The sequence below is a fragment of the Lactuca virosa genome, chromosome 4 (assembly GCF_052849685.1).
Source record: "Lactuca virosa cultivar CGN04683 chromosome 4, Lactuca_virosa_CGN04683_v6, whole genome shotgun sequence".
Taxonomy (NCBI): domain Eukaryota; kingdom Viridiplantae; phylum Streptophyta; class Magnoliopsida; order Asterales; family Asteraceae; genus Lactuca; species Lactuca virosa.
The window spans coordinates 520,612,999-520,635,194 of record NC_136429.1 but is presented as its reverse complement, the minus strand read 5'-3'; positions in this window follow the sequence as shown (position 1 = coordinate 520,635,194).

Genomic DNA, 22,196 nt, shown 5'->3' with positions numbered 1-22,196 from the left:
TAGCTTTGACATGTACTCAGAAATCTACTTCTATAAATCAATACTTAATTGACTTTCATCACCAAAGTTCAGACTTCTGATACGAGATGCTTCGACAAAACTTTATCTAAGCTTCTCAGACTCATACATCTTTCCTTAGATAGCTCACATGTGTGTCTAAACAATTATGAAGAGGGATGCCGTAATCATAATGTTTAGACCTGTTTGCCATTTCTCACAAGTCCATGTTAGTGTGCCGGTTAACCACACAAGCTCCACTAACGACTTAGAGAATGCAAATAACACAATTGCTATCTACTTAAAATCTACTTAGTGAAAGCGTTTCCTCACCATCATTTTCATGAATCGGAAAGAAACCTTATGACACTTAGATTTTATGATGTATGTGTTCCTATCCATATGAATTTGTCAAAACCTTAATCACAAGACAAGGTTAGTGACAAACTCAAAATCATATGGATTGAACTTGTTCAATCTTGATTTCTTGCCTCTTGGTAGCCCAAGGGCCCACCATTGCTTCCAAGTTGTTATGTACACCATTGAGAACTCACAGAACTCACATACATAGTCAACTTTACCGGAATAGGCACAGAAACAAGAATTATGTCAACACGATAGGTTACAAACCTCAAGTCGTGTGCTAGCGATAAACTATAGGTTTTATCCTTGATTAGCTCTTGAAACTTTGAAGACCTTTAAGACTCCCACTGTCCCCTTGACATATAAGTTTCTCTTTGTCAAGAACCATTCCTTGACAAACAAACAATATTCAAGAGTCAGTGCTAATTCTTATCAAGATAAACACTTCACATAATTGGTGTCAGTTGGTCTTTGCTTTATCCAAGACATCACAACTTACCAATCTCAAATGTGCAAGAGTAGAAAACATTTTACTCTTACATTTGACAAGTGTTATAAACCTTCTTTAAGATGTGTCACTCAAGTTACAATCTTGGAGTATGACTCTAAGACTTGTTTTTGGAACGAAGTATGACTCATCTTCTCGATTTTAACCATTCCAACAATTCATGAATCCTCTTCTTAGCCATACAAATGCACTAAGATGTCCTTAGATAATCAAATTGTGATATGGTTCCATAATCATTAAGATGATCATAAAACATGATACTAAAGTACTCTCCCATCTTTTCAGATTTGAAAAACTTTCATCTTTCTGCCTAATTTGATTCTTCCCATTCGCCCTGCCATACATTGAAATTTTTCCAATGTTTCAGAATTGTACTTAAACTTGTAGGTAAAACCATATTCACTAAACTTTAGTAAATCATGACGAATAGTCTTATCGATCTTTGTGGTGGACTTTGACCTGCACACACCCAGTGTACCCGATCCTTTATTCTTTCACCTGTCTCACATATACATGTGGTCAGGGAATTAGTCTAAACTTTCCAAAAAATGAAAAATTCTCATTCATCACGAAATACAACCTGCATGATTCCAAGTTTCTGTCCAATTGAAACCTTGGGTGATGAGAATCTTTCCTTATTTGATAAATTTAGACACTACCACAGATGAAAGAATCAAATTCATTATTGCTAGAAACATACAAACATTAACTTTCCATGAATGCCATTGCAAGGAGATATAAAATAAAGTAAAACAAAATTTTATTTATTTATAAAATGCGGAAAAACTTTTCCTTACAATGCAACTTTAAATGGAAACTATGCTATTACATATTTCCTAGCAATCTATCATAACTTCTAAGTAGTAGCTCAAGAATCTGATCTTCGAACCATGCGATTGAAATCCATCTTCGCTATCAGATTCAGCATACTCCTTTTATTAAGTGTCCTTCCCTTTTCTTGTTCCTGCCAAACACCAAAATGTAACCGAGTCACATTTTGTATTAAGAATCATCAATAAGGAACTTAACAGAGTTAGATAGTGGACTTGCCTGAAGCAGAGTCAAACATTTTGTTTCTACTTGCTTTCAGATCTTTCAGGTATTCAGGGCAGCTTCGTTTCCAATGTCCCTTCTCATGAAATAAAAACATATAGACTCTTTGGGAATGGTACACGAGATTATCACAGACTTAGCCTTTCCTTTTTGCCTTTTGGTCAACCGGGTTGACCAAGGCCGATCCCTTTCCATTGGGAAGAAAAGGCTTTTCTGGACTTCCAATGTTACCATTGTCCATGTCCATGGAAGTTTGAGAAATAGACCTTCCACCCATATTTGCTTGACCATTACGCCACATCATTTCTGACTCAGCAGCAACAAGCAAATAAGATAGATCTATTAGGGTCATGTCGTGATTTATCACATAGTATTTCTTAATGAACTCACTATATGACTCTGGAAGTGACTGAAGAACCCAGTCAATAGCCAACTTCCTTGGGACAACGACACCCAACATTCTCAACCTGTCAAAGTGTGACTTCATTCCTAAGACATGAGTGCACACAGGTCTTCCATCTTCATGTTTCATTGCTAGTAGGGCTTGAGTGACCTTGAATTTTTCAAGTCTTCGAGCTTGTGGGTCAGGGAGAATAATTGGAGGAGGTGGAGGTAGAGAAGTATGATTTCCATGAGATTTGGGAAGATCATAGTTGTCTAAACCAGACATCTACAATGGGAGATATTCAAGTTAGTTGATTTTAAGTCCTTAATATAACACCCAATATGAAATATTAAGGCTAGGACCCAACACAATATTTTATAACTTGGAAGAGGGATGCCGTAATCCAAGCTATAAAATATTTGAAGGTAGGTGAATGACGATTCACCAATTTCCACCATGAAAAACGAAATAAATTATTAGGTTTTAATTGGATTTGAAACTCCTAGATCTTTTGAGATTCATTGAACTTTCAATGGCATGTTTCAATCTCGATTGTGCCCTTCAGGTTTTGTGACTGGGATGTCGAGGATCACAAAACAAGGTGTGAATAACCATGCAAATTCACTTGGTACCCTTAATATTATCACCTAATCAATGTGTCGGTTAACCACACACGCTCCACCGATCTATGATAAACATTAAGTCACCCTTCGTGATACTTACTAGTCCAAGTTAGTGTGCTGGTTAACCACACACGCTCCACCAACGACTTGGTAAGGTACAAAGTGTGAATTTCATGGGTTAGCACCAAATTCACATTTTCCTAAAGTAACTAAGATTGGGAATCATAAAAATATTTAGTTACTTTATAATAATCCTTATACTTTTAATGAGAATTAAAGTCATTGTCCTACCCGTTCGGCTAACGACCCTCCACCGATCAAGGAAGCGGTGGGTGAGAGTGGACACCCATTAAGTTGTCATTTTATAGGCAACAACCTTATACCCCCCTTATAGACCGGTTTCGTGAATGAGGCCTACTAACGGTAAAACGACTTAATCTTATACATATATATAATAATTAACCATTAATGTTATAAATAGTATAAGGGTTGAATTTTAACTTTTAAAACTCTAGGGTATGGAATTAAAGTTTGTGTGCGACTTTACAAATTCCAAAACTTGAGGGCAAGTTTTGAACAATTCAAAAACTTTTGGATATTCATAACTTATGAGTTTTTATTAAGGCTTAAAGAAACTTTTAATGAAGAGACTCTTGGACATCCATACCTTGAGGACAAGTTATGGAGTCCATAAAACCATTTATGTGAAAAACTCTTCAAAAGTGTAACTTACAACTTCTTTTAAAAAAAAACTTTTGGAATTCCATAACTTGAGGACAAGTTATGGAGTCCATTCAATGTCATAAAGATCAAGAATTATACTATCAAACAATTTGCACATAATTCCTATGATCTACCAAAACTCATAAGTTCATGAACATTCATAATCAACAACTTTCAAGAATCATATAAACATATATAAACTTGAAACTTTGATTATAACTTTGAAATTGGTTCACCACAATCATTACCACATCAAAAACAGGTTTTACAAGTCCAAAACAGTTTAAGGTAATGATTCCAGACCAATTCCAGCACAAAATCTCGAAAATCTGCACTCAGGCCTGCGAACTCATCGAGTGCATGAACTGACTCGGCGAGTTGGTTGAATATATGCATGAACTCGGCGAGTTCCATGAGGGACTCGGCGAGTCAGCTGTGCAGAATGCAGTTTTTCGACATTTTTTAGCTATTTGCATCAAGTATTCAAGAAAACAAGCCTTGGCTCTGATACCACTGTAGGGTTTTGAGCATTCTAACACTCCTAAGGTGTACATGCAACCCTAATAACCTTGGATCTATGTTTTCTCTAAAATACATGCAAATAAGAATTTCCAATGTTTTCATCCTAACTAGCATAACATGCAAAGTAGAATCATAATATACTAGAATAATGACATACCTTTTGATAGTGATTGATTGCTTGGAGTTTGAGAGCCTAGCACCAATAGTGTGAATGCCTCAAGTGGAATCACAAATCACCACAAACCTTGGAACCTTGAGAGAATAATATATGTGCTCTAGAAATTAGGCCACCACTCTTGTTCACACACAACTAGTGTCATTTCAAGCATCATAAGCTCCTTTATATAGTGTGGAGGATTAGGGTTACATCCATGTAAACCCTAATACCCATGACTCTTCCTTTCCAAGGATCCATGGGTTAAAAGCTCCATGGACTATCCATGGATTCCCATGCATGCCAAGCCCATTCCAAATGAGTATTAGCCCACACTACATAAAATACAAGAGCCCATATTTAATTAGTCACCTTTTTTATCACCAAATTAATTCTAAATTAATTTATGACCAATACTAATTAAATAATATAATTTAATATTAATATATTATAACTTATAATATATTAATAAAGCATGAACATACTATTCTCAAAAGATTATCCAAACAAATTGTTCGGGTGAAGTGCAACCCAAATGGACCATGACGGGTCGGGTCAAGTACATCTCAAATATTGTTATGGACTTAGACACCTTATCCAACAGATATTACTATGGATTTCATCACAAAGGTTCCCAGGACCGCACGGGGAGTGGATTCGATTTGGGTCATCGTGGATCAGATGACCAAGAGTGCCAATTTCATACAGATCCAGGAGAGCATCTCGGCTGAGAAGTTGGCCGATATCAACATCCGAGAGGTTGTAGCTCGACACGGAGTGCCAGTCTCCGTGATTTCAGACAGAGATGTACGGTTCACTTCCAGATTTTGGAAGAAATTCCATGACGAGTTGGGCACTCGTCTGCAGTTTAGCACCGCTTTTCACCCGCAGACGGATGGTCAGAGCGAGAGGATCATCCAAACTTTGGAGGATATGTTGCGGGCATGTGTTCTAGACTTCGGAGGTATGTGGGATACTTACCTTCCTCTGGCGGAGTTTTCCTATAATAACAGCTATCACGCGAGTATCGATCATCCTTCCTTTGAGATGTTGTACGGGAGGAAGTGCAGAACCCCGATATGCTGGGGTGAAGTCGGACAGAGGGTCATGGGGAGCACCGAAGTGGTGCTCAAAACAACAGAGAGGATTCAGCAGGTTAGGAGCAGGCTTCAGACTGCTCAGAGTCGACAGAAAAGTTATGTCGACAAGCATCGTTCGGAGCTGGAGTTCCAGGTCGGGGATATGGTCCTCCTGAAGGTGTAGCCTTGGAAAGGCGTCATCTGATTCAGGAAGCGGGGAAAGTTGGGCCCCAGATATATTGGACCTTTCAGGGTTGTCGCACGGGTGGGCAAGGTGGCGTATAGGCTGGACCTTCCAGCCGAACTCAGTCAGATTCATAGTACGTTTCACGTCTCCCAGTTACGGAAGTGCCTGGTTGACGACTCGGCAGTGGTGCCCTTGGAGGATATTCAGGTAGATGACAGCCTCAACTACATCGAGCGACCAGTAGCGATCCTCAACGGGAAGTCAAAGGATCTGAGGAACAAGAAGGTGGAGTTGGTGAAGGTGCAATGGAAGCACCGCAAGGGGTCGGAATGGACTTGGGAGCCGGAGGAAGAGATGAGGGAGCACTACCCCGAGCTTTTTCAGGACTCAGCAGCAGACTTCGAGGACGAAGTCAAAAATAAGTGGGGGAGATTTGTAACACCCGGTTTCAGGTACGTAATTAAATTCAAGCAAAGCTTCATATTTTACACTGGGACTCGGCGAGTTGGAGGCCCAAGTCGTCGAGTAGGATCGGATGCGGATCAGGGGGGGTTAAGTGACCTACTCGACGAGTCGAGAGACCGACGCAGCGAGTAGGAGCTATCTGAGTGAAACCCTAAATTTGAGGGTTTTCACCCTATTTAAACACTTTATGAGGCCTCCACCCCAGCCTCCATCACCTCCAAACCCTGTCCACGAAACCCTAGTCAACTTTTGAGTGTTCTTGATATATTTTGTGCCATTCTTTGTGATTTGAAGTTGGAAGAAGGAAGGAAAGACTTGGAGATTCAAGAGGAAGTCAGTAGATCTAGTGATTTGGTTGCATTTCCAGCTTGTTTTAGGTAAAAATCTCCTACCTTGACTTCTTACTTGTTAGATCTACTCTAGGGCTTGGGTTTTGTCATCTTTGGGGCATTTCTAAGCCATTTTTGGGTTGTAGGGTGTAATGTAGAGAAATGGATTCAGATCTTAAACCTTGGAGGGTTCTCATGGCATAAAGGTGCCAACTTTATGTCCATGAGAGCCCCATGCATCTTGTAGACCTCATTTTTGGATCTTTTGAGCTTAAAGACCCATGCATGGACGTAAAGTTCGTGACTTTACGTGTTATATCGACCGTAGGAGGTCAGATCTACCCTTTGGATGAGATGAGCTCAACAGAAATCGAGTTTATGGACATGGACTTTGGGGGACTCGGCGAGTCGTTCTTGGGACTCGGCGAGTCGGGTATTGATTCCCCGACCTTTTCTATTTTTGAGGAATTTGGTTGAGTCTAGAAGGAGACTCAACAAAGATGGACGTGATTATCGACCTGGGAATCATGGGACTCGGCAAGTGTATGAGCAAACTCGGCGAGTCCAAGGCAATCTCCCAACCCATGAAGACAGACTCGGCGAGTTGTTCATATAACTCGGCGAGTCATAGACTGAACACATTCATATGATGAAGATGAACTCGACGAGTTCAAGGATAAACTCGGCGAGTCGGTTGAAGATGGTCCCGATATTATGGTTGAAGGAGAACCCGTCAAGCTCTTGCTAGACTCGACGAGTAGAGTCAGGGGTTGTATCATTTTGATAGAATAGGGACTCGACGAGTTGGTGGACCAACTCAGCGAGTCAAGTCAACTGGAGGTTGACTTTGACCAAAGTTGACTTTGACCCGGATTTGAGTTGAGCCTTGTAGGGGTTGTGAGTACGAATTGATAACTTAGAAGAGTTGTAGTGTAGGGACTGAGGAGTCGAGGAAAGTAGATCTTTGCATCGAGGGCAGTAGAGACACTACGCGACATTGAGGTGAGTTACCTTCCAGTAGAACTGGGTCTAAGGCACCAATGTCGGCCCACTAGTAGTTGTTTAGTGGAGACAATCGTCTTTGTGATAATTGTCTAGTTTGCTATTGTCTGATGTGTTTATATGACAGCATGATTATGATATGATATTATACACTAGTAGTAGGGGGTGAAATAGTCCCCGTGTCCGGTTGAAATAGACTGGAGGGTAGGTCGGCACCCCAGAATAGCCTGACATGGGTAGGTCAGCACCTCAGAACGGCTTGACATGGGTAGGTTAGCACCCCAGAATGGCTTGACATGGGTAGGTCGGGCACCCCAGAACTATCCGGCAATATGTATGTTGTTTGGTATGTGGTATGATGGGGGAACTCACTAAGCTTTGTGCTTACAGTTTCAGTTTTGGTTTCAGGTACCTCTTCATCCAAGGGGAAGGAGCCGGCGGTGTAGCCGCGCATCACACACACACATGATTTCCGCATTGAGTTTTCTGGGATTGTACTCTGATATTTTACCACTTAACGTTTATGGTGTTCGAGACTTGCAATCTGTAAATTGGTGTTGAAACAATTTTACTTATGTACTCTGTGAGCTATTTTGGGTCTTGATTTTGGGATGTTACAGCTTGGACCCAACACAATAGTTCACAATTTCAGAAGAGGGATGTCGTAATCCAATATTAAATTATTTGAAGGTAGGTAAATGACGATTTACCAATTCCACCACGAAAACAAAATTTAAACAAATTAGGTTTTATTTAATGAAATCCCTAGATCTTTTGAGATTCATTGAACTTTTTAATGTCATGTTTAATCTCGATTATGGCCTTCAAGTTTGTGACTGGGATACCGAGGATCACAAACAAGGTGTGAATAACCATGCAAATTAGCTTGGTACTCTCATTGTCATTTACCACCTAATCAATGTGTCGGTTAACCACGCACACTCCATTGATCAATGATAATTTACGAGCTACCCATTGCCATGCTTTGCAAGTCCAAGTTAGTGTGTTGGTTAACCACACACGCTCCACTAACGACTTGGTAAAGTGCAATGTACAATTTCATGGATTAGCATCAAATTCGCATTTTCCTAAAGTAACTAAGATTGGGAATTTATAAAAACATTTAGTTACTTTATATTTATCATTATACTTATTAATGAGAGAATTAATGTCCAATCCTACCCGTTCGGCTAACGACCCTCTACTAGTCAAGAGTGTGGTGGGTAAGAGTGGATACCCAATGACGGTCATTTTATAGGTCGCTTCCTTAAACACCCCTTGTAGACCAGCTTCGTGAATAAGGTCTACTAACGGTAAGATTGACTCATCTTATACATATATATAATTTAAACTTTTAATATTATAATAGTATTAGGTTATATTTTAGACTTTTAAAATACTAGGGTTTTAGAATTTAATATTTCAAAATTAACCTTTTAATTAAATTTTAAATTCCAAAACTTAAAGGGTGCAATTTGAAACTTTTCAAAATTACTAGATCAAATTTTAAATAATTAATTAATCATATAATTAGACATTATCTTAAAATTTGACCAAATCCATCTATTTTGATAAGGAAATCAGATTACCATTCAATAAAATCAATTTATGGAGATAAAAACGAGTTATGGTAATTATCCTAATCTAAAATAGATCAGAAATTCAGAAAATCAGCTAACAGACGAGTCAACTCGTCGAGTCAGGGCATGGACTCGTCAAGTTCATCCAACTCGTCGAGTTCCTTATTGAACTCGTCGATTTCATCAAACGGATTGCAAATCTGCTTTGATTTTTGGTTTGGACAAATCACTATTGCATCAAATATAACAGAAAAACATCGTTGGCTCTGCTACCACTGATGAGTTTTGAGCATAACAACATTCCTATGTGTTCATGCAACCCTATTTGCTTTGGATATAGGTTTTTCTCTATTTATTCATACAAATAGATCTTCCAAAGCAATAACCCTAATACTAGCATACAATTTCAGATAAACAATATAAAACTAGGGTTTGATTGTTACCTTTCTTGTTATCTCATAATAACAAGTAATCCACGGATGATCTTGACTCTTGAAAGCTTGAGTGCCCCAAGTGTTGCACCTCTAATGGAGTCACAAACACCAAAAGCAAAGGATGAGTGAGAGAGAGGGCAGAATTTCGGATAGGGTTTCCCTTGGAAGCAGTGGCCGAAATTGGGAGGTCAGGGGGTCCTTAAATAGCTGTGGCTGCTAGGGCTTTCAGGTGGAAACCCTAATCCTTGCTTAGGCTCCAAGCGGCCGATGAACCCACCTTCTAGAAGGCCTTGGACGAATTCTATAGGGCCTCCTATAGATTTCTTCCAACCCTTTCCAAGGGAGTCCATCAGCCCAATACTGCAACTATCAATGATTTGCAATATCAGTCCCCATACTTTTAATTAGTTCCTTTAATACCAAAATTAATACCAAAATAAATTCTAATTAAATAATATAATTTCTAATTAATATATTATCCTTATAATATATCAATAAAACATTAAATAACCTCTCTCTCTAAAAGTCATCCTGTCAAGTTGCTATGGTGAAGGCAACCCAAAAGGACCATGCTACTATCAAATCAAATACATACCAATTATAGTTATGGGCTTAGACACCTAATCCAACAGGGTGACACCTGGGAAGTTTTCCCACCGGTAGCCCAAAGTGGACCATATTGTCATACGTGCCTCCTAGGTGTTAGAAGACCACACCTTATGGGACAACGACATATATGGTATGAATTATGATTATGTTTGTGCTTTGGCTTGTCTTTATGACACTATCCTTAACTTTGACTTTAGCAATTACACTAAGAAGGACACTACTTGTAACGTCTCATTTTCACAACCAAAAATTTTCATTTTATTAAAGTAAAACTTCCCAATTATAAATCCATTAGTAAGAAAACCGTTTATTCCAAAATACATTTATTCAAAATCAGAGTAATATAAGAAATGTGGAATCCTCAATGTGGTTGATGAGTGTGTACGGTCTCACCTTCGCCTTCCTACGATCATCGATAATACCTGAAAAACATAAATAATTGGGTAAGCACAAAGCTTAGTGGGTTTCCCCCAAAATACCCTATACGATAAACATACAAGCATTCATAACAGCCCACAATCATTGGATTAGAATGCCAACATGCAACGTATCCAATCAGCCATCGGACTGGAATATCCAGGGTTTGTTTTCCTAGCGCCTCAACCCAACCGCTTGTAACGCCTGTTCCACGTATCATTTAATTTTCTAAGTTTTTAGGGTTTTGTACTAGGACTCGACGAGTTGGGGAGCCCAACTCGACGAGTAGAGATCGATTTTGGACGCGGAACTTACGGTCTACTCGACGAGTTGGAAGCACCCAACTCGACAAGTAGACACTGTAAAGGAAAACCCTAATTTTAAGGGATTGGTACCCTATTTAAGGAACTTATGGATCATTTATGGCCTCCCTCGTCATCCTATCTATCCAGAGAGAAACCCTAGCCGCGTTTTAGTGCTTTCTTGAGTGTGTGTGTGTGTGTGAGCTTTGGAGAGTGAATCTTGTGCTTTTTGGAAGGAAACTTGAAGGTTGACGGGATTGAAGTGAGGAGAGGGCTTTAGATCTGGCATCTACCTGGTGTTAGCATCCATTTGCAGGTAAAAAGTTGCTACCTTGATCTCTATTTACTTAGATCTCGTTTTATGGAAGAATATGTTCACTTTTGGTGCAAAAAGGGTGTCATACTCGGATTTGGACTTGTCTTGAGGATATGGTTCCAAATATGGACACCTCTAGGTCTTCAATGACATAAATTTGCTCCTTTTACCTAGTCTAGGCCCTTTTCCACGTCCTAAGTATTGTATAAACCCTAGCTTTAGTGTTTTAGCCATTTGAGGCCATGCATGCACGTAAAGTTTTCAACTTTACGTTGTATTTCGGTCTTAAGGGACTGGATCTGTAGTTTGGAGGTCTGGATTCGACTGGAAGGACTGATTATGTTAAGACAAGGGAAAACTCGACGATTTGCCCTGGCAACTCGGCGAGTTGGAGCGGGTTTCCCTTTTTCAGTCTCCAGATTGAAAGAACCCCTTTCTAAACTTTCGTATTTCGGAAAGACCCAAACTTTCATACTTGACAATTGTTACTCCAAAACATGCTACTTGCATATTCATAAAAACAATATTTTACATTAATAACTTGTTTACATAAGACTGGATACAAACCGACTATTACAAATTTTTATATGTTACATAGCTACCCACGATTTTTAAGCTTTTATACATACGTAAACTCAAGTACAAAAGTAATAGTATAAACTATTCTAAATCTTCCAACAGTATATGAATATACTGGATTCTTATTACCTGCAATTGTTAAACACTGAGAGGGGTAAGCGGTGACGCTTAGTGAGTTCAATAATAGATACAATATAACGTCATGCCATATATATACTTCAATATGGCAGAAGCAAAGAGAAACAAGGAACAACAAAGGCATATGTGAATCATGTGACAAACTTTCCATATCAATCAATGATTTGATTCAAAGATATACGATCAATGAGACATGACAATTTCTATACTTGATATACATCAATAAAGCTTCGGCCCAAATGGCACAGAAGACATACACTTTCTGATTTAAAATTTTCGGTAGATTTCAGGCTTATATATAGCCCTGTCTAACCATCTGCCAATGCCATAGAATAGAAGTCATTCTCCTACGGAGACATGCTCTACATGGCCAGAGGCTACGTACCAGTACCAGCGTGAATCTAAGTCCTTTCACTGATCACATGGTCAAAGGTATAGCTTTGCTATCATAAATAGTAGGAATAAAAATAACACAGGAAAATAACCCGGAATAATAACACTGAAAAGCACATAGCACATATAACACATAACATACAATTGTTCCTATATATTAAACTCACCTTGAAATAACCGGTGGTTAAAATAGTAATTTGTGCAGCACTTCGTTCCTATAAATAGCTTTCTTCTATAAAAACCGGGAGATTTATTGAAAACCGGGCTCTGCGAAGGTTGAGCTTCAAACAGAAAAGATAAATTTCTCGAGGTCTTCGGTCACTTCGGGGCGTGTTTCTGGTGTTAAAAATAATATCGGGGCTTCGGGGGAAGTGGAATTAGCCACAATATGGAATAAGAGGTGAAAAATGGGCAAAAATCAAACATTACCCGACAAGTCTCGCAGTCCCCCTTTTATAGGGTGCGAGACCGAAGATCTGCGGCTGAGAAGGCTCCATGCGGCTTCAGATGCGAGGGCCAGGTGGCTCGTGCGAGACTCGGACACGCGAAGGGGCACGCATCGCTCCGCGGTTGGACCCGCGCTTCGGATGCGAGGGAGTGCGACACGTGTCGCCAGCTGCTCGGATGACTCTTCGAGATCGGACACGGGGCGCGCCTGGAGCGAGTGACGTGGCTTCTTCTGGATAAGGCTTATCAATGCGAGATTCCTCAGAATTTGTGCCAAAATCTTATAAAATCCATAACTTTCGCATACGAGCTCCGTTTTTTACGTTCTTTATATGCACGCGTAGGTAAAATTATTCTACAACTTTCGTTTAGACTTCGTCGGCTAATTTTGACTTTATTTTTAATATTATTATTTTTAACAGACTGGGACAGGAAAATCCGTTAAAAATTCATAACTTCTTCATCCGATATCCGTTTTCGTCTGTCTTTTTACCGTTGTACTACTATTGACAAGACCTTCGATTCTCGACTAGGTTGTGTCGGCTAAAAATCACTCGATCTAAAATTCGAGTTTTTAGTTGTCTACTGCTAAGCTGAAACTTAGAAAAATCATAACTTCCTCATACGAAGTCAGATTTGGGCGTTCTTTTTATGAAAATTATCGGTTTAACAAATACTACGACTTTCGTTTAGATCACCAAGGCTAAAAAGTAGTTTATCAAAAACTCACTTTTTACGTCATTCGGTGTCGTGCCGGTTTTGTCGCGGATCTTCGATTGGTCATAACTTCTTCGTTATAACTCGGATTTCGATGAGGTTTTCGCCTAAATGCTTCTAATGAAATTATCTACAACTTTGAATAATAAAATTCTACTTATTTCAAATTTTATATTTTCGTTAAATTTCGATATTTGTCTTTTGATTGGAACCTCATAAGACTTCCAATATTTTCCGATTAATTCTAAACATAGTTTTACTTCATTTCTAGTAAAAACCATCTGTTAGAACTCAATACTCAAATTTTATATAATATTTCATAATATTATTCACTTTTAAAATTACATAACACGATAACTGAACATGTATGTTACAAATACCTCCTCCTTTTGAGGATTTCGTCCCCGAAATCACAACGATTTAGACAAATGAGGATATTTCGCTCTTATCTCATTCTTATTTTATTATTTAGTTTCACTTCGAATAACGAAACTGTTTCATCATATATGCTTAAACATTTACACAGATAGCTTACATGAAACACATCATGAATATCTGTCGAATCTTCAGGCAATTCTAAGTGGTATGCTTGCTTACCAATCGTTCTTTCTTCCCAAATCGCATCATACCTTTCGATTGGGATACCTTCAGTATTTCAAAATCACCCACCCGGAATTCTACGGGTCGTCTCCTCTTTTCTGCATAGCACCTCTGTCGATCATGGGCCGCTTTCATTCTTTCTCGTACAGTTTGAATCTTATCAGTGGTGTCTTGAATCATTTCAGGGCCATTAAGGACTTTCTGTCCTACATCACGCCAACATAATGGAGTATGACATTTACGCCCATATAGTGCTTCATATACCTTCAGTATATTTTCTACTGTTTGGATTGTTCTCTTCTTCTGACCATCTATCTGGGGATGATAAGTTGTACTAAGAGTAACACGAGATCTCAATTCACCTTGCATACTTGTCCATGAATGAGAAGTGAAGCTACTATCACGATCGGAAGTAATCTTTAGCGGTACAGCATGTCTCGCAACAGTTTCATCCAAGTATACTTGTGCGTATTTCTCTATTGGATCTATCCGGGATAGTCTAGGCAAATCATCGATATAAGCGTCAGGATATTCGGGAATATTATTTACAGTTTTCTTCTCCTATTTTGAGGTATCAACTGTATAGGCTAGATAAGCAGAATCCCCATTCGATATAAGTTTACGGGTTTCTAGGAAAGAGATTATTTTTAAGATTTTTAAGTCTTTTTTTACCGAATATATAAATAGGAACCTTCCCTTTGACAAGGATGTGTACCATCTTTTCGTAACACATGAGTTCTGTGTGGTTCTTTAACAACCAATCCATGTCGAGATTAATATCGAAGTTCGACAAGAAGATAGGAATCAGGTTAGCAAGAAAACTATAACCTTCAGTTTTTATGACAAAATCTCTATGGACTTTACCAGCAAGTAATGATACACTTCCTATGGTATCTACGTGAAATGGTTGCGCGAGTGCATATCAAGCAATTTGAAAAGAATGCGCAATTTCATGAGACACAAAAGAATCTAAGGCATCAGAATCAAATAAGATGAGAGCAGATCTAGAGTTGACGAGAAAGGGACTAGTCACAACATTCGAGTCCTTGTGTGCCTCCTCTATGGTAATCTAAAATGTATGGCCTTTAACTAAATGATTATCAAACTCTTCAAACTTATTAATTGATGGCGGCGCTCAAATCTGCACTTGCTCTTCATTCTCTATTGGGCCTTCAGTTCTAATCTTTGAGAAAAATCAATTCTCATTGCAGACTCTAACTCCTTTTTGAATTTGGGTTATAGACTTAACCCAAGATAAGGTCTTTACTTTGCTACGACAACAACTCGAATGGTCATATTCTAATGACCTTTGATTTCATAACGCAAAAGACACACAACGAACCATACTCTTATTTCTATTAGTCGAACACTATCATAGAAGAAACTTTCCTTCATGTTCTAATATGATATAATATCTTCATAACTAGTAGCATTTCTAGCTAATAGTTGCTTAATCCCTTAATGAAGGTTGTTATACTTTTATCGACTACCTCGACCATCTCCTTCTTCAATCTTTCGACTGAAGTTCCGTCGCTACACACAACATGGTTTTCTGAACCAATCAGCTCACTTCGCAGATTTATATTAATCAGACTCGATTCTTTATGACCACTAAGGTCTGAACAAAAATCATCTTCTTAGTCATCACCGAAACGAAGGTAATGAAATACTCGAACAAAAACGGAATCAATTTCTAGCTTCTTGGTAACCTTGTGACTTTCCCTGATCCAAGTGTGAGTCATGTGCTTCAAGTAGTATAGGCCTCTACTACTATTCACACATACTCATACTCACCCCAAGTATTGTCTCGCAGTTCCCAATTCGTCATTCAAAAGTTTTCACAAAGCAACTTTTCACACCTGAGTGTGTTCAAACAAGTACATACAACAATTTCTCTTAGACTTAACTAGGGATTTCATGTTTCTATCAAACATATCTTGGATTTCTTAAATTCACCTTCTAGAATTCTTTTTACGCATATGCTCGATCCAGCATATCCTAATACTTTTCCAAGGTCGATAGGAATTTCACTCCCAAATTCTTCATATAAATTCTTTCTCGGGTAGTGTCTACTCTGCAAGACACACTATATCAGAATTTACCCTAGTAGTGTGGAGACAAACGGTTTCCAACTACCTGTATCATCTTCTAACTCATGTAAGTCATCATGTATATTTGTTTATTTCATTATCCTTCTATGACATCGTCATTCCTGTATATGAGAAAGTCTTCTTCTCATGGTTGTATCTTTTAAGTCTTCTTCATAGGAGTCTATTTAAAGAGATCTGCATTATAGCTGCATCTTAGCATGTTCTACTACTTTCAAATTAGTTCTCTTTCATTCCTAACTACAACATCTCTTCTTATACAACACTATGAGTGTATATCTTCTTTAACTAAGCATTATACCTTACTTAGACAAGTAAGTTACTTAGCCTTTTACCACTAAATCACCTAATTCACCATCTTAATCATGTATGTTAAAGTCGGCTTAACACACAATGGAACTTTCATAAGGATGTGATAGAAGTCAATCGTCACTCAGTATTATCAAATACTAAGTCTGAGCATCCTATATAGGGTTACTACTCGAACTGCATAGTACATCAGTTTCGATACTGTCGAAGTATTTATCACCATCTTCGGTTCTTCCTACTCTATAAGTAATCATTGATTCAATCTGGACAGCGGTGGAACAACTTCAACGGTTATGCCAAAACATTCATCTCGTCCGAATGTACTTCGAATACACAACATTCTCCCAACGGTGTTATTATTTTACTAAACATAGTTTGAATGTACAACACCACTCTATAGGTATTAATACACTATTTACGATATCACTTGATAAGTATTATTTTACAATATCCCTCGATCGTTTATCTTTAATATTATCGATGTCGACTATCATAAGTCTTTTTATCACTTCGAAAAGTTTCATATCAGTTCTAATACATAAATTTTTAAATCTGGAATACATAAAATTTCCTCTTCCATACTATGGTCGGCAACAGACCTTAAATTTTCTCAAGTAATAGCAATATAGGTAAGCAACCTAAGGCACGCTATATTCATTTATTATTTAGCACATATTAGAATATAAGGCATATCTCCTCTAATATTCTAGTGCTTGTCCATTTAGGTATTCAACCTAAAGTATACTTGATACACATCGTATCATCACTTAACAATCCATGTTTAAGTCTAGAAATTCTCAAAATTCCTAGTTCACTTAAACTAATTCTCTAAAATTTTTGAAGTAACTTAATATTTTAAAATACTAGGGTTTATCACTACCCAATACCCCATTTAAATCTTTCCTATGGTTTGTATCCATATATTCCTAATGAATCCCTTCATATATTGAACTTCCAACGGTTTAAGTCTAAATACCAATCCATGGTATTTAGTTCACTTAAACTATTGCTCTGATACGATGATTGAAAGAACCCCTTTCTAAACTTTCGTATTTCGGAAAGACCCAAACTTTCATACTTGACAATTGTTACTCCAAAACATGTTACTTGCATATTCATAAAAACAATATTTTACATTAATAACTTGTTTACATAAGACTGGATACAAACCGACTATTACAAATTTTTATATGTTACATAACTACCCACGATTTTTAAGCTTTTATACATACGTAAACTCAAGTACAAAAGTAATAGTATAAACTATTCTAAATCTTCCAACAGTATATGACTATACTGGATTCTTATTACCTGCAATTGTTAAACACTGAGAGGGGTAAGCGGTGACGCTTAGTGAGTTCAATGATAGATACAATATAACGTCATGCCATATATATACTTCAATATGGCAGAAGCAAAGAGAAACAAGGAACAACAAAGGCATATGTGAATCATGTGACAAACTTTCCATATCAATCAATGATTTGATTCAAAGATATACGATCAATGAGACATAACAATTTCTATACTTGATATACATCAATAAAGCTTCGGCCCAAATGGCACAGAAGACATACACTTTCTGATTTAAACATTTCGCTAGATTTTAGGCTTATATATAGCCCTGTCTAACCATCTGCCAATGCCATAGAATATAAGTCATTCTCTTAAGGAGACATGCTCTACATGGCCAGAGGCTACGTACCAGTACCAGCGTGAATCTAAGTCCTTTCACTGATCACATGGTCAAAGGTATAGCTTTGCTATCATAAATAGTAGGAATAAAAATAACACGGGAAAATAACCCGGAATAATAACACTGAAAAGCACATAGCACATATAACACATAACATACAATTGTTCCTATATATTAAACTCACCTTGAAATAACCGGTGGTTAAAATAGTAATTTTTGCAACACTTCGTTCCTATAAATAGCTTTCTTCTATAAAAACCGGGAGATTTATTGAAAACCGGGCTCTGCGAAGGTTGAGCTTCAAACCGAAAAGATAAATTTCTCGAGGTCTTCGGTCACTTCGGGGCGTGTTTTTGGTGTTAAAAATAATACTGGGGCTTCGGGGGAAGTGGAATTAGCCAAAATATGGAATAAGAGGTGAAAAATGGGCAAAAATCAAACAATACCCGGCAAGTCTCGCAGTCCCCATTTTATAGGGTGCGAGACCGAAGATCTGCGGCTGAGAAGGCTCCATGCGGCTTCAGATGCGAGGGCCAGGTGGCTCGTGCGAGACTCGGACACGCGAAAGGGCACGCATCGCTCCGCGGTTGGACCCACGCTTCGGATGCGAGGGAGTGCGACACGTGTCGCCAGCTGCTCGGATGACTCTTCGAGATCGGACACGGGGCGCGCCTGGAGCGAGTGACGTGGCTTCTTCTGGATAAGGCTTATCAATGCGAGATTCCTCAGAATTTGTGCCAAAATCTTATAAAATCCATAACTTTCGCATACGAGCTCCGTTTTTTACGTTCTTTATATGCACGCGTAGGTAAAATTATTCTACAACTTTCGTTTAGACTTCGTCGGCTAATTTTGACTTTATTTTTAATATTATTATTTTTAACAGACTGGGACAGGAAAATCCGTTAAAAATTCATAACTTCTTCATCCGATATCCGTTTTCGTCTGTCTTTTTACCGTTGTACTACTATTGACAAGACCTTCGATTCTCGACTAGGTTGTGTCGGCTAAAAATCACTCGATCTAAAATTCGAGTTTTTAGTTGTCTACTGCTAAGCTGAAACTTAGAAAAATCATAACTTCCTCATACGAAGTCAGATTTGGGCGTTCTTTTTATGAAAATTATCGGTTTAACAAATACTACGACTTTCGTTTAGATCACCAAGGCTAAAAAGTAGTTTATCAAAAACTCACTTTTTACGTCATTCGGTGTCGTGCCGGTTTTGTCGCGGATCTTCGATTGGTCATAACTTCTTCGTTATAACTCGGATTTCGATGAGGTTTTCGCCTAAATGCTTCTAATGAAATTATCTACAACTTTGAATAATAAAATTCTACTTATTTCAAATTTTATATTTTCGTTAAATTTCGATATTTGTCTTTTGATTGGAACCTCATAAGACTTCCAATATTTTCCGATTAATTCTAAACATAGTTTTACTTCATTTCTAGTAAAAACCATCTGTTAGAACTCAATACTCAAATTTTATATAATATTTCATAATATTATTCACTTTTAAAATTACATAACACGATAACTGAACATGTATGTTACAAATACCTCCTCCTTTTGAGGATTTCGTCCCCGAAATCACAACGATTTAGACAAATGAGGATATTTCGCTCTTATCTCATTCTTATTTTATTATTTAGTTTCACTTCGAATAACGAAACTGTTTCATCATATATGCTTAAACATTTACACAGATAGCTTACATGAAACACATCATGAATATCTGTCGAATCTTCAGGCAATTCTAAGTGGTATGCTTGCTTACCAATCGTTCTTTCTTCCCAAATCGCATCATACCTTTCGATTGGGATACCTTCAGTATTACAAAATCACCCACCCGGAATTCTACGGGTCGTCTCCTCTTTTCTGCATAGCACCTCTGTCGATCATGGGCCGCTTTCATTCTTTCTCGTACAGTTTGAATCTTATCAGTGGTGTCTTGAATCATTTCAGGGCCATTAAGGACTTTCTGTCCTACATCACGCCAACATAATGGAGTATGACATTTACGCCCATATAGTGCTTCATATACCTTCAGTATATTTTCTACTGTTTGGATTGTTCTCTTCTTCTGACCATCTATCTGGGGATGATAAGTTGTACTAAGAGTAACACGAGATCTCAATTCACCTTGCATACTTGTCCATGAATGAGAAGTGAAGCTACTATCACGATCGGAAGTAATCTTTAGCGGTACAGCATGTCTCGCAACAGTTTCATCCAAGTATACTTGTGCGTATTTCTCTATTGGATCTATCCGGGATAGTCTAGGCAAATCATCGATATAAGCGTCAGGATATTCGGGAATATTATTTACAGTTTTCTTCTCCTATTTTGAGGTATCAACTGTATAGGCTAGATAAGCAGAATCCCCATTCGATATAAGTTTACGGGTTTCTAGGAAAGAGATTATTTTTAAGATTTTTAAGTCTTTGTTTACCGAATATATAAATAGGAACCTTCCCTTTGACAAGGATGTGTACCATCTTTTCGTAACACATGAGTTCTGTGTGGTTCTTTAACAACCAATCCATGTCGAGATTAATATCGAAGTTCGACAAGAAGATAGGAATCAGGTTAGCAAGAAAACTATAACCTTCAGTTTTTATGACAAAATCTCTATGGACTTTACCAGCAAGTAATGATACACTTCCTATGGTATCTACGTGAAATGGTTGCGCGAGTGCATATCAAGCAATTTGAAAAGAATGCGCAATTTCATGAGACACAAAAGAATCTAAGGCATCAGAATCACATAAGATGAGAGCAGATCTAGAGTTGACGAGAAATGGACTAGTCACAACATTCGAGTCCTTGTGTGCCTCCTCTATGGTAATCTAAAATGTATGGCCTTTAACTAAATGATTATCAAACTTATTAATTGATGGCGGCGCTCAAATCTGCACTTGCTCTTCATTCTCTATTGGGCCTTCAGTTCTAATCTCTGAGAAAAATCAATTCTCATTGCAGACTCTAACTCCTTTTTGAATTTGGGTTATAGACTTAACCCAAGATAAGGTCTTTACTTTGCTACGACAACAACTCGAATGGTCATATTCTAATGACCTTTGATTTCATAACGCAAAAGACACACAATGAACCATACTCTTATTTCTATTAGTCGAACACTATCATAGAAGAAACTTTCCTTCATGTTCTAATATGATATAATATCTTCATAACTAGTAGCATTTCTAGCTAATAGTTGCTTAATCCCTTAATGAAGGTTGTTATACTTTTATCGACTACCTCGACCATCTCCTTCTTCAATCTTTCGACTGAAGTTCCGTCGCTACACACAACATGGTTCTCTGAACCAATCAGCTCACTTCGCAGATTTATATTAATCAGACTCGATTCTTTATGACCACTAAGGTCTGAACAAAAATCATCTTCTTGGTAACCTTGTGACTTTCCCTGATCCAAGTGTGAGTCCTGTGCTTCCAGTAGTATAGGCCTCTACTACTATTCACACATACTCATACTCACCCCAAGTATTGTCTCGCAGTTCCCAATTCGTCATTCAAAAGTTTTCACAAAGCAACTTTTCACACCTGAGTGTGTTCAAACAAGTACATACAACAATTTCTCTTAGACTTAACTAGGGATTTCATGTTTCTATCAAACATATCTTGGATTTCTTAAATTCACCTTCTAGAATTCTTTTTACGCATATGCTCGATCCAGCATATCCTAATACTTTTCCTAGGTCGATAGGAATTTCACTCCCAAATTCTTCATATAAATTCTTTCTCGGGTAGTGTCTACTCTGCAAGACACACTATATCAGAATTTACCCTAGTAGTGTGGAGACAAACGGTTTCCAACTACCTGTATCATCTTCTAACTCATGTAAGTCATCATGTATATTTGTTTATTTCATTATCCTTCTATGACATCGTCATTCCTGTATATGAGAAAGTCTTCTTCTCATGGTTGTATCTTTTAAGTCTTCTTCATAGGAGTCTATTTAAAGAGATCTGCATTATAGCTGCATCTTAGCATGTTCTACTACTTTCAAATTAGTTCTCTTTCATTCCTAACTACAACATCTCTTCTTATACAACACTATGAGTGTATATCTTCTTTAACTAAGCATTATACCTTACTTAGACAAGTAAGTTACTTAGCCTTTTACCACTAAATCA